The 13,766-nt window shown below is 45.6% G+C and overlaps 1 pseudogene; it reads left to right on the top strand.

Annotated features, from left to right (window-relative positions):
- Positions 1-4,770: 4,770 nt before the first annotated feature.
- On the top strand, positions 4,771-11,938 carry LOC102456879 (pyridoxine-5'-phosphate oxidase-like; annotated as a pseudogene).
- Positions 11,939-13,766: the final 1,828 nt, after the last annotated feature.

Genomic DNA, 13,766 nt, shown 5'->3' with positions numbered 1-13,766 from the left:
TAAAGTAAGCATTGTATTTGCATTTAGACTCCTACTTCTAGGTACAGAAAGTTGTGTTTTTTTTTTTTTTTTTTAACAGTTATACCATACTGTCAGTCACCGAATGACCCCTTAGTGCCACCATGAAAGTGGGGGTCGTGTACAAGGATGTACTTTGGCAGCGAAGTGCAAATGTCTTTCCTTCTCCCAAAATTCTAAACTCTACCTCTTCAGGACTCTTCTGAAACCCATTGGTCTACAGACCCAACTCACTCCCAGCCCTGTGTCTTAGTCACTACATTAATTGGCCTTGTTGACAAGACTCTTGGTAACTCATTGATTTTTCTCATGTGATAGAGGTAAGATGACAAGCTTTAGTAAAGTCTATATTCAAATACAGGATTATATTAAAAACTAACGTTAAGGCTTGATTTTGGAAAGCCTGGTTTGTGATAGGTGAAACTATGGGGACAAGTTACTTCTTCAACAAGGAAAATCTAAGAACTGGGTGACAGTGGAGTTTGTGATTGGTGCAGAAATGTGAAGATATTGCTCACATCTGCTACTGTATGTCCACATCAGCCACCTCAAATGTGATCTGTAAGTCTGTTAAACCTTCTCTGTTAGTAAGGTGTGTTTGTGTTAAGGAGATTCCACATACAGCCTGTATTCCAGGCTGTAACTCTCACATGTTCCTGAAGGATTAAGCTAAAATTAGAGAACCCATGAGGATGGACCTCTGGGGCCTATAGCAGCTAGACTGCAAGGTTCTGCTGACAAGAAGGGGCACCTGGTGGGGAATCTCAATCTTCTGATTGGCTAGAGTTGGTGTCTGGACACTGCTTAGCCCCAATGGGCTTAGAAGCATGTGGGATCAGATCCCACACTTGGATCCAAACACACCAGCCTGAGTTTAACCAGGCCTGTATAGTCCTGCATGTTGTACAGAATTTTAGAATCTGCCTTTGTACCATATATCATTTCAGTGTAATTATTTTTTTTTCTAGTAACAATAATTCATAAAAAAACAAACTCCTCTGTTCTGTGCAATTTCTCCATGTTGTTGTAATGAACTCCATGCCTGGCTCCTATTGCCTCTTCATCTTTGACACTTGTGAGAGGTAAATGATACGTTGTCTTTCAACTGGCCTCTGTAATCATGCTCGGATTTAAAAAACTCTGCTCTTTTGAAAATGAATATTATTTGAAAACATGGACAAATAAACCCTACTTCCCAATTCCTGTTCCTCTGCCTACTCCCCGCCCCCAAAAATAACATTACTTCATTTTTTCCATACTGCAAATAATAATGCTTAAGAACTTGCATTTTGCTGTATTTTGTACTGATGTGATCTATGACTATCGTGGATTCTCTTCTGTTTTCAGGGGGCAAAGGTACAACTGAAAAATCCATTCTTTAGAATCTCAGCAACAGATGTTGGGGTATGGAGCTGGCTGTATTTGATCTGTTAGTACCACGTGTTTCTTGTAGCAGAAACTGGAAATGGTTAAGAAACAATTGATTTTTTTTCTTAGATAACTGGAGAAAAGCGCCTTATCTTTGATTGAATAGGGCTAATTGTTGGTTTCTAATTAATCTAATATTGTGTCCAGAGTGTCCTTTGAATGCATATGTTTATGGTTCTTTAGGGTGACGTGTCTATCAAATATTGCAGTATGTAGGTTTTGCTGCAAGGATGAGTTCTGAAACTGATATTTATATAAAGGAAATACAAAAATTAGCACCTGCCTCCAGCTGAAGAAAGTCTGGAAAATGGCTCATCTGGAGTTAGGGGTTGGGTATTAAAGAGATTCTAGAGCAAATCCTGTTCTCTGAAGCCTGTCTAAGTTGCACCTGTTATGCTGTTCCTTCTCTTTATTTGATCAGTAAGTTGTTTGGGCTTTATCCCCTCTGGGACAGTTCATTTCATTGCTGCTTGGGTGTGTGGGTTTACTGCATTTATAGGATTTGCTGTTTAAAGTTGCCTGGTCATGCTGGAAGTGCTTTCAGCTGCCTTAATTTATATTACCAGGCGGAGATGAGGTAATGTGATTAGTTCCACTTCTCCAGCATCCCAGTCTTACAGGAGTTGCCTAAGATTGGTTGGTTGGTGATTGCTTCTTAGCTAAGCCCCATCTTTTCATGCTAGTAGAGCAGAAGTGACAATTCTAGCTTAGCTTTTTTAGCCTGCAGAAGTTCAATATTTTATCCCTCATTAACAGCATATCAAGTGCTTAGGAGGAACAACAAAGCATCAGCTCTGGACTGAGCTGGGGAAGGGACTGTGAAGCACACACCCTCAGTCAGATGGAAACAGCAGCCTGAAGCTTTTATTCAATACACACAAGAAGCTTGAATCAGGAAGGCTGAAAGTGGTCTAATTACTGGATGATTGTTTCTTTAAAAACCACTCTATCAAGTAGTCATTTCCTTTAACTGGTAGGCTCAGCTAATGGCATTCATTACAATAGCAGGCATCTGTCCCTGCCTCTGTCTTTTGTTTCTGTGCTTCCTGGTGTTTGAAAGACTTTCCATGGAAGTTCTGAAACACTTTAGTCTCCCACCTATGGAGAAAACTTGCAAGATTCAGTATCAGAGTGGGAAACCCTTGCCAAATAATCACCATCCACTACCTATAGATTGGGTGACGAGGGGGGGAGAAGGGGCGGGTAATTTGGTTCTGATATCTTTTACTAGGGAGACTGGATCAAAGTCTAAATTGGTGTAAATCAACATAGCTCCACTGACTTGATTGCACATCTCTTCAATTGGTCTCTGCTGAAGGGAGAAAGGGACTCTCTCTTTAGATCACTAAGCAAGCTCAAAATGTCCATTGTGCTATTAATAATGATGGAATTTTTTTGAAAATATGTAAGTCTCCTAGTAGATATATCACAAATGGAATCTTGGCTTTAGGCGACTGTCTCATTAGGAATAAATTATTTAGTACAATAAAATATGTATTATATGCAGCACATTTGATAATTAGACCTACAAATGTACCCTAATTGTGACCACAGCTGTGAAAAAAAGACAGGACTATGCAGCACTTTAAAGACTAACAGCAGGGGCGGATATAGGGCAGGGCGAACGGGGCAGCTGCCCCGGGCCCCGTGCTTCAGAAAGCCCCGCGCATGCGCCGTGGTGCCACCGCGCATGCGCATGGCGTCACTGCGCATGTGCCGTGGCAAAGGGCGGGGCCCCGTGGAATTATGCTGTCCAGGGCCTGGCAAAATGGTCATCTGCCCCTGACTAACAGGATGGTTTATTAGGTGATGAGCTTTCGTGGGCCAGACCCACTTTCTCAAATCAAATTGTGGAAGAAAATTGGCATGACCATATATACCAAAGAGATACAATCAAAAAAAGTGAAAGTAAAAAAGTAAGAGTTTATAAAACATCACAATAATTTATAACAAATGTTGATGGGAAAAGATTAAAAAATGAGCCAAAACACCTGTATTAATCCAAACAAAAAGGCCTACTGATTTAATTGAAAGATTGTGAGACACGCACACTTGTTATGCAAAATTAGTGTAAGACTGGAAATCAGTTAAACAAATTGGTATCCAAAATTAGACCTTGTTTTGGTGGACAAAATGTGAGGGCATAGGCTACTCTCTGTTGCTCCTTTATTTGGGTCCTATAAAGAAAGACTTTGGGATTAAAAATTGGCTACCAGAGTGAACTTTACCAATATGGCTGCCACCTTCAAGGTCTCCTGGGATGCCAGGATTTCATCATTCTGATCCTGACCAAACCTGACTAGAGAGAGGGACCCACTAGCTGTAGCAAAATCAAGACCACCACCTGGAATCTGAAATTTTGTCTCCCCTTGTGTTCTTTACATTCCCGACCCTATTTCTGCTCCTTCCTCTCTTTCTTCCTCTCTTTTTCCTTCTGTCTAATAAGAGTCTGGCTTATCCAGCTAAGACTGTGTTTTGCAACACTGTTGTAAGCCTGTGATACAAAAAAGCAGCTTAAATCAATGCCCTGATGTTCAGGGCACATCTACCCAGTAGCGTTATTTCTAAATAACAAAGTGAGCATCTACACAGCAAACGGGTGTGTTATTCCAGTTTCGGTAACCCTCATTCTACGAGGAATAACACCTATTCCAAAATAGTGATAGTGATTTTGGAATAGGGTGTGTGTAGACAGGGCAGCTGGAGTTATTTTGAAATAAGAGGCATCCAGGAAATCCCATAGGTGTTCTGCTGGCCACTCTGTCCACACTCATCCAAACTCTATAGCTTCCCTTCCCCTGTAGCCCTTAAAGCTGCAGCCTCAGGTGAAACAGTATGTGGCACACAGCAGGCCCTGGCTTCACTGAGCCACATAGCAGCTATCAGACCAGCACTTTCTGCCTCCGTGAGCAGCCCTGTTGCTTCCATTGAGCCCTCCATGACTGCAAGGGAGCTGGCAGTTAGTTCCCAGGACCCTGCCCGGGGAGCGAAGAGGTGTGTACCTTCCTGGTCTGGTGTGGTGATCCTGGACATCATTGAGTCTGGGGAGAGGAGACAAACCTTCAGGATCTCTGCACCAGATGCAGGAATGTGGATGTCTGTGGCTGGATGGCCGATAGCCTGTGCACCAAGAGCCACATGCAGACCCAGGAATAGGTGCACATGAAAGTTAAAGAACTCAGGCAGGCCTATGCCAAAGCCAGAGAGCAGCACTCCTGCTCTGGTACAGCACCACAGGCCTGCCCAAATTATGTACAGCTCTACCACATCCTAGGGGGCAGGCCAGTCCCTCACCCATCCCTCCTTGTGGACTCAGGTCTGGAGATGCCCGTCATCACCATCCTGAGGGGCAGAGCCAGTGAGGAGGAGGAGAAGCTGGACGAAGTCAGCACTAGCTCCATGCCTGCCAGCCAGGACATTGTGCTCACCCTGAAGGTGGTACCGCCCTCCCCGGATGTCTCCTGGGCATTGTTCGAAGATGGGGAAGGCCCTCAGATCCAGTCCAACCAGTTGGAACTGGTATCCAGTCTCCAGAAGTGATGGTGCATGATGTGCAGGGGAGGGCGGGCGGGGTCGAGCTGCATGAGCGGCACTTGGAGAGCAGAGAGAAACTGCCCCACAATGAGCTGGAGGTCCTGTTCCTAGAGGGCCTGGAAGCAGGGGCAGATGACTGTTTTGTGGGGCCCCGGGCAGCGTAACTCCACGGGGCCCCCCCTTTGCCATGGCGCATGCGCAGGGCTTTTTTAAGCGCAGGGCCCGGGGCGGCCACCCCATTTGCCCTGCCCTATATCTGCCCCTGCCTGGAAGGCTGCCCACAGAAACTGCAGCAGGAGGTGCACTAACATGTATAAGGCCTCTCAACAGCTAGGAGGCAGATCCGGCTCCATGGCTGGAGAGCTGAGGTGTCCACAAAGGCAACCACAGCAGGCAAAGGAAAGGCTTTGCTGTCCCTCAATGAGGTAGGCAAAAGAGAAAAACCTGAGATGGCTATACAGGGGGTCTCTTTAAGCATGAGCTTCAGATGGCATCAGGACAGTACTCCTGAGGCTCTGCCTGAAATGTTTCTGGATAGCCTTAAATGCGATTCAGCATCCAATGAGTATGGATGCTCTCTTTTGAAATAGCTCAGCACTATTAAGATGGGCAATGCTGCATAGACGCACTAGCTTATTCCGAAATAAGCGTGCAGTGTAGACGTGCCATTAGTGCTGGTATAGTCTTGGAGCAGCTGGTAAGACCATGTGCCATGCCAATGTTTTTCCAGCAACGAAGTTGCCAGTGAGTCTGTTATACTTAAACAAAGCACACGAGATCTTTTATAGGGGAAAAGGCAGTACGCCGCATTTATTGAGCATACAACAGTTGCATATGCTTTTTCAATCACTCCCACACTCACACACACATCGTGCATACACAGTCCTGCCAGACTATATCATGGTTACCAGTCCAGAATCTGTATCAATCTAGTGGCCAACTACATCGAACACAGAGGGGGAGCAGGGCCTTTGTCGGTCAATCGATCCGATGATCCTCTGGAGCTGATGGCAAGACGAACCCAAAGTCCCATAGCAAGGCACACTGCTTTTATAATCCTCTCCTCTATGGATTTCACTGTGTCAGTCTGTGACCGGTTACTGTTATCTTGTGGATGTTAATCATTCCCAAAACATCTCGAAAGGCTCATCCTGTCCTGGATTGTTAATCAGTTGTTTTTAGGGATGCCTTCACCTTTAGAGCTGTCAATCTGCCAATCTGATCAATTCTTGACCGTGGGTATGCACTGATGGATTTTCTGACGCCGATATGTTTCTTCACAGTCTGTCTTTTACAGTTTGTCTTCACCCACATTGCCCCCTTCTCTCTTGACCATCTGGCTATAATGATGACCTTCACACGTTATCTCATTCACACAAACAGTCTTTCACAAAATCCTTCAAAAGTAAACAGTACTGCTTTATATTAAGCAAAATCAAAATCAAAACAATTCACATCGAAGGCCCGGGCCTTCAATATTTCTAATCTCATTAACATAGACACAGTATGAGATCCTGTCTCTTTACTTACTAAACTTTGATATATATCTTACTAAAGGGCTTAATTTAAATGTAATAATATGTTACCTTACATCGCTACATTATTAAACCTAAATACAAATATAAAAAGGATACAACTTTCAATCCTAACAAGTCCATCTGAGAAAAAATAGTTGCACTTTCTATTTCTGCTGTGCCTTTCCCCTTTTTTGTATATTTCTGGTTTTGTCTTTTAGGAAATGGGGATTGAGTTTAACAGCTTATTTCCCCCTTCTTTTCTGTATCCTTAATAAAAGATTTAGAAAGCACAGTGGTGTATTTCTCATGGTGCTAAAGGAGCTGAGGTATCTGTATACGAAACCATTGACTTGGTTTAAAACTGTTTCATGTTGCACAGTAACTGGGTTATGTTAACACTTTTGACACTTTGGACCCTATGTTCCATCTAAATTATTACAGTAGCTCCCCAGTTTGGTAGAATAGTCTTACTTAATCACATAGGCTGTGTCTAGACTACATGCCTCTGTTGGCAGAGGCATGTAGATTAGACACATGGGCAAAGTCAAATGAAGCCGCAATTTAAATGATCGCGGCTTCATTTAAATTTACACGGCTGCCGCGCTGAGCCGACAAACAGCTGATCAGCTGTTTGTCCACTCAGCACGCTAGTCCGGACGCTCCCCTGCCGACATCAAAGCCCTTTGTCGGCAGCCCCGTTATTCCTCGTGGGATGAGGTTTAAATCGCCGCTTCATTTGACTTTGCCAAACAAACAAATCTACATGGCTCCGTCGACGGAGCAATGTAGTTTAGACGTACCCATAGGGTCTGACTGATGCTTGTACTCATGTGACAGGAACCTCCCACCTTCAGTGATTTGCATCTTTCAGTGGGAGTCATTGCAATCTGGTAATTATTCAAAACACAATGTACCACTCTGACCTGCACTAGCCCTGAAGGGACAGAAGCTTGACCATAAGCCAATTACCATAGCAAGGGCCACAGTAAATGTTAGAGAACTCTGCTTCTTGCCATTCTTTGGTATGAGGAAGATATGGTGGAAAGTCTTCATCCAAAAGAGGGCCATAGCCCTGGGAAGTGGCCAGCCACAGCCAAGGACCTGGGGCACCTGCGGAAAAGCTACTGGGGAAAGGCAGAGGTGTTTGAGGAGAAACATCTCGCCTCCTTCGATCCGATCAAACAGTTTGCTGTGTGGTTTGAAGAGGCCATGCAGTGCCCCTCACTCAGCGAAGCCAATGCTACGTGCCTGGCCACCTGCACCAGGGATGGGAGGCCCTCAGCCCACATGCTGCTTCTGAAGGGGGTTAGCCAGGATGGCTTTTGATTCTTCGCTAACCATGAGAGGCACATAGGAAAGGAGCTGGACTCCAATCCTTTTGCCATGACCGTCTTCTACTGAGAACCCTTTACCTGCCAGGTGCATATCAAGGGCTCTGTGGTGAGGCTCCTGGAGGAGAAATCGGAGCCCTACTTCCGCTCCTGGCCCTGGAGCAGCCAGATCGGAGCAGTTTGAGTTGCCAGAGCACCATGATTCCCGACCGGGGGTATTTAAGGAAGAAGAACGCAGAGCTGAAAGAGCTGAACCGGGAGGGAACTGTGCCCAGGCCCGCATACTGGTCTGAACCAATAGTTACATCCTTCTTCCTCTCCACCTACCTGTTCAAGGAGCCTGGGTTCTCACCGATCAATGCTGTGGGACAAAGAACACCTTGTGTGTCTGCAGAATTCTTCCTCTTGTTTGTTTTGGTAACAAATGTAGGAGAGTGGAGGCTGCTGGAGAATTCCACACCATGGGGTATCCAGGGGTTGTGTGTTTGGGGAGTGGCTAATTATTGGGGTAGGGGGTGTCTGAATGGAAGCTGGTAGGACAATATGGCCTTTCTAACAACTGGAAGGTCATTACTTGCTTTCCTTCCAGCTGCAGGCTCGACCACTTCCTGCTAATAAACAAATATATTGGGCTAGGTCTAGACTACACTCTTTTATGGGAAAAAACTACTCAAATAGCTTTTTCTGATTGCTTTTCCGGAACAGGCTTTTCCACTATTTGGCCCCATCTAGACGGGACCAAATGGTGGAAAAGCCTCCTCTTTTGGTGGAGCCCTTATTCCTCGTAGAACGAGGTATACAGGGCTCCCTGAAAGAGTGTGTTTGCTCTTTTGCCAAAAAAAAAAAAAGCAGAAGAGCAAACGCGTTCCCTGGATGTGGTGGAGTTTTTCTGAGATACCCACCAGTCTAGACGTACCCTTGAAGTGTCCAATAAAAAAGGGGGGGCAAATATTGGGTAGGTCTAATTCCCCATTTAAAAATACACCATGACTTGAGCTAAACTTTTCAAAAGCAGCTTAGTGATTTAGGTGTCTAAGTCTGGATTTTACGCCACTTAGGCACAGTTACACATTTCACTCTAAAGTGCTTCCTTTGTCTCTGACCATGTAAGTCAGAATTCTGTCCAGCGTCACTGTGTAAGCAGGGTGAGAGTGTAACTGGCTAAGCAGGGAAGATTGGGGCTGGCAAATTTGCTGCTGTTTTAATGAAACCTTTTGATTATATTGAAGTGCTGCCTCCGGCACATTCAGTTACTAAATCAGCCTTGCTCCATGCTGTATCATTTCACAAGAGGAAATGTAATGGAAAGCAGTGCTAATCTCAGACATTTAAGCCACTCCTCTCTGCATCTGGGAGGAATTCAGATATGTAAGAGAATGAAGACCAGTGTCTGTTGCTCTTACAGGACAGGTATGTGTGTGTTTAACACTGTCAGTGCTGTCTATATACTTGGAGGGCGAATATTCAAGTTCTTGAAGGTTCTCACTTTGATTTCTGCAGCGAAGTCTATTTTCTTCTTTTTTGTCTAGCTGGTGAACGTGCTGAAAGGTAATCCCGCAGGAAAGCATTCCTGAGCTGTGTTGATGTAGTTACCACCAAGGCGAATTTGAACCTGGGACTTCAAGAGCGGATTATAGGAGCCTCTACCCTCTGAGCTAAAAGCCAGTTGGCTCCCACCCCATGCTGTAGAGGTCTCTTGATCTTAACTGTTGCAGTGGTCTAGGTGCCACTTGCAGTACTCAGTAACCACACTAGGGCTAAGTCTACACTTGTGTCTTCTTGCGCGAGTAATATGCAAATGAGGCTAAGCATGGAATATCGCCGAGCCTCATTTGCATACCTAATGAGCCACCATTTTTTTCAGAAGAGGCTCTTGCACAAGAAGGAGCATCTACACTGCCCCTTCTTGTGCAAGAAAAACCCTCTTACGCAACGCCGTTCTTTCTGTCAAGTAATAGGTGTAACGGCATTGCGCAAGAGGGTTTTTCTTGCGCAAGAAGGGGCAGTGTAGATGCTCCTTCTTGCGCAAGAGCCTCTTCTGAAAAAAATGGTGGCTCATTAGGTATGCAAATGAGGCTCGGCGATATTCCACGCTTAGCCTCATTTGCATATTACTCGCTCAAGAAGCCGCGGGTGTAGACATAGCCTAGGTGTGTGGGTTACATTGACACCTCAGGTTCATTCTAGTTCAGTCTGGAGTGAGGAAAGCCACAGGAAAAAAAGGCCATTCAATGCCATAGATCTTTATCAGTGGCTAAAACACTACAGCTACTTAAAGGGTTATCCTGGTATAACATGGCGGATACTCTCCCCACACACACACACCACCTCCCGCACACTTGGCACCTCTTGCTGGTGGTTTGGAATATAGTTCTTCTCCAGTTCTTGCACTTCTTCCCCCACCACAGTTGGTATCCTACTTTCTGTTGCTCATTTCCCTCCTGGGCCTGGCAGTCCTTAGCCTAATCACTTTCCTCAATGGCCCACTGCAGTGTCCAGTATAGTGCCTTGCTCCAGGGGAAAACTGCAATCTCATTTGGCCACTGTCATCACAAGCTAGGGGGAGTGGTGACTTCAGGTCCAGATCTAAGGACCTGATCCAAGTGGCAGCCACCTACTGCTGCCCTCCTATTCTCCCCTAGTGCCTTCTTCCCTGGGCCACTTCCCTGTAGCTCCAGCACCTTCTAGGCCCTTCTGCATAACGGTCTCCATCTGGTGATTATCAGTCTACTGCTACCCCAGCTTCTATTGCCCTGCCCAACACTGCTTATCTAGGTGCTCCTGAGCACCCAGTCCATCTCCTTCCTGCTCCAGAGAGAAAGAAGCCACAGCTCTGCTGAGCAGCTGCTTTTTATACCTTCTTCCTCGGAAGCCTCAGCAAACCTCCTCCTTACTGGTTTCTAACCAGCCTTGTGTTACTTGGAGGGCTCTGAGCACGGGTAACACTGACTGGCAAAGTCGGACATGGGATCTCTGGAGTTTACAATATGAACCTCTGCTGCATGAGCTAAAAGCCAGCTGGAAGTTTGCTAAGGCTGTAGAGTAGGCTCATTATTCTTTCTGTAAGTCGTCTCAGTGCCACCAGATAGGACAATACACCACTCCCAGAAGATGTGTAGGTTACACAAGCTCCCCTTGGCTTACTTTAACCCTCTTCCTTCTGACTGGGCGGCCACAACACTACACCCAGCCTCTTCTGCTTGGACTAATCCCTGTTTCTGTGCTGAAAAATACCCTTAAATTCATACCTTCTAGTGTTGCACTTGGAGGGATTTTTGTTCCAGAAACTACAAGGCAGCACATTGGGTGAGTAAGTAAAAAGGAGGACACCCTTTCAGGAAGAAACGATTGATTCTTGCTTACCTGGAAGCCCTCTAGCTCTGGTTTTGTAAGTACAAATGCCTTCTTACAAGCTACAGTGGCAATATATGACAATGGGTTTCTATTTCTTAATAGAGTTAGCAGGAATTTTCCTGAGTGATTCCATCAGGCATTCTGTCCAACATTGTGTATTTTATTGCCATTCCGTTCTTCTGACTCTTAGGCTGTGTCTAGACTGCATCCCTTTTCTGTAAAAGGGATGCAAATTAGACACATCGCAATTGCAAATGAAGCGGGGATTTAAATCTCCCCTGCTTCATTTGCATGAACATGGCTGCTGCTTTTTTCCAGCTCGGGTCTTTGCCGGAAAAAAGTGCCAGTCTAGACGGGGATCTTTTGGAAAATAAAGCCTTTTCCGAAAGATCCCCGTCTAGACTGGCGCTTTTTTCCGGCAAAGCTCCGAGCCGGAAAAAAGCAGCAGCCATGTTTATGCAAATGAAGCGGGGGGGGGGATTTAAATCCCCGCTTCATTTGCAATTGGGATGTGTCTAATGTGCATCCCTTTTACGGAAAAGGGATGCAGTCTAGACACAGCCTATGTGTGTGGGGGGGTCATTGGTGGTAAAACAAACATCTGGTCTTGGGCTTTTTAGTCGAACCTCACTTCCTTCCTTCCCCTCCCCTTCTCTGGAGCGGTCTCGATTATTTCTAGGTGCTCATTCAACATATTTGAGACTCTTCCTTACCTGCCTGGCCTTTACTGAATCTCTTGTTTTTTCAGGTGCCTGAAGGATGCTGGAAATGGGGGGATGTCACAGAGTACATGAATGGTGCCTTCTTCACAGGCATCTATGGGATATGGAACCTTTTTTTTCCCCCCCTAAAGCCAAGGGTAGTTTGTACTTCAAAAATGTAGGGTTTTTAAAATTCAATGGCTGAAGCTAGTTACACACTGCCCTCTACTTCCATTCTCCTGACTCCCTCCACCCCCCCCATCTTTCCTCAATGTAGCTTGCCTAATTCACCCATTTGTGGCAAAAACTACCAGTCTTGTGGCATCTTAATTTGTGGCAGTTATTTGCTGCCATCTTCTGGAATATGGAGGTAAGTTTTCTCCCGTAACAGTTTATTGTGTAAAAAAACAACAAATCGTCTGGTAGCACTTTATAGACTAACAAAGCATGTAGATGGGATCATGAGCTTTTGTGGACACAGCCCACTTCTTCAGATGACTGGAGTTATGAGTTTGGGATATGAAAACTCAAAATAAATAGGAGAGGGGAAGGGAAGGGAGGAGAGAAAGAAAAGGGGAAGGGAGTGGGAGACAGAGCATCATTAAGTATCTGGAGAATGGGTACTTAAACCTAAGCAGATAAAAATCAAAGTCAAAAGAGATCCTGGGCAGCTCTGGTCAGCACCACTGGCTAGGAGGTTATGTCCAGTGGTGCAGGGCAGCCAGGCTCCTGACCTGGCTCCATGAAGGAACAGTCACATGTCTCTGCAGCTCCTAGGTGGAGGAGTCACCAGAGAGCCTCTATATGCAGAGCTGCCTGGTTGTGCTTCCACGTAGGAGCCTGAGAGTGTGTCTAGACTACAGGTTTTTTTTGAAAAAACTTCATCTGCATCTAGACTGCAGCCGCATTCTTTTGAAAGTAAATCGAAAGAACGCAGCAGGTTTTTTGATCGCGGTAAACCTCATTTTATGAGGAATACCGTCTTTTTTCTAAAGTACTCTTTCGAAAAAAGGCGCTATAGAATGCAAACTGTGCTTTTTTGAAAGAGAGCATCTAGACTCTTTTGGAAAAAATGGCTTGCTTTTTCAAAAAATCTGCTTGTAGTCTAGACATTCTCTTTCAAAAGAGGCTTTTTCGAAAGATTCTTGTAGTCTAGATGTACCCATAGGGATACACAGACATACCAGCTGCTTCTGGGGAGCTGCCTGGGGTAAGAATTGCCCCCACCCCTTCCTACATTCCCAACCCCCTGCCCCAGCTCTACCCCCCTCCCTACTCAACCTGAGTCCCCTTCTCTTGAGCCCTCCCATGAACCCAGACTCTCTCCTAGAGCCTGCACCCCCTCCTACACTTCAATCCCCTACCCCAGATCAGAACCCCTCCTGCACTCTGGATCCCTCAGCCCCACTCCACAGCATGGACCCTCAGCCAGAGCCCTCAACTTCCACCTGCATCCCGATCTCTTGCCCTATCTAGGAGCCCCCACCAGCACTATGAACCCCTCATTTCTGGCCCCAGCCCAGAGCCTGTATCCCCTACCCCATCTTGGATCCCCTTCCTATACCTCCAGCCCTCTATCCCTTACCTCATCTCAGAGTCTGCACCCTTAGACAAGGGTGTTCAGTTTTGTTTGTTTAGAATGTTAGCAAGCCTAGAACTTCTCCATAGAGAACATAAGAACGGCCAAACTGGGTCAGACCAAAGGTCCATTTAGTGTAGTATTCTATATACCAATAGTGGCTAATGCCAGATGTCCCAGAGGGAGTGAACACAACAGGTAATCATCATGCGATCCCTCTCCTGTCATCCATTTCCAGACAAAGAGAGGCTAGGAGTCACCATTCCTACCCATCCTAGCTAATAGCCACGGATGGACCTAACCT

Source organism: Pelodiscus sinensis, chromosome 9 (genome assembly GCF_052426305.1).
Source record: "Pelodiscus sinensis isolate ZL-2025 chromosome 9, ASM5242630v1, whole genome shotgun sequence".
In the NCBI taxonomy this organism is placed as follows: domain Eukaryota; kingdom Metazoa; phylum Chordata; order Testudines; family Trionychidae; genus Pelodiscus; species Pelodiscus sinensis.
This window is presented reverse-complemented; position numbering and strand designations above follow the sequence as displayed.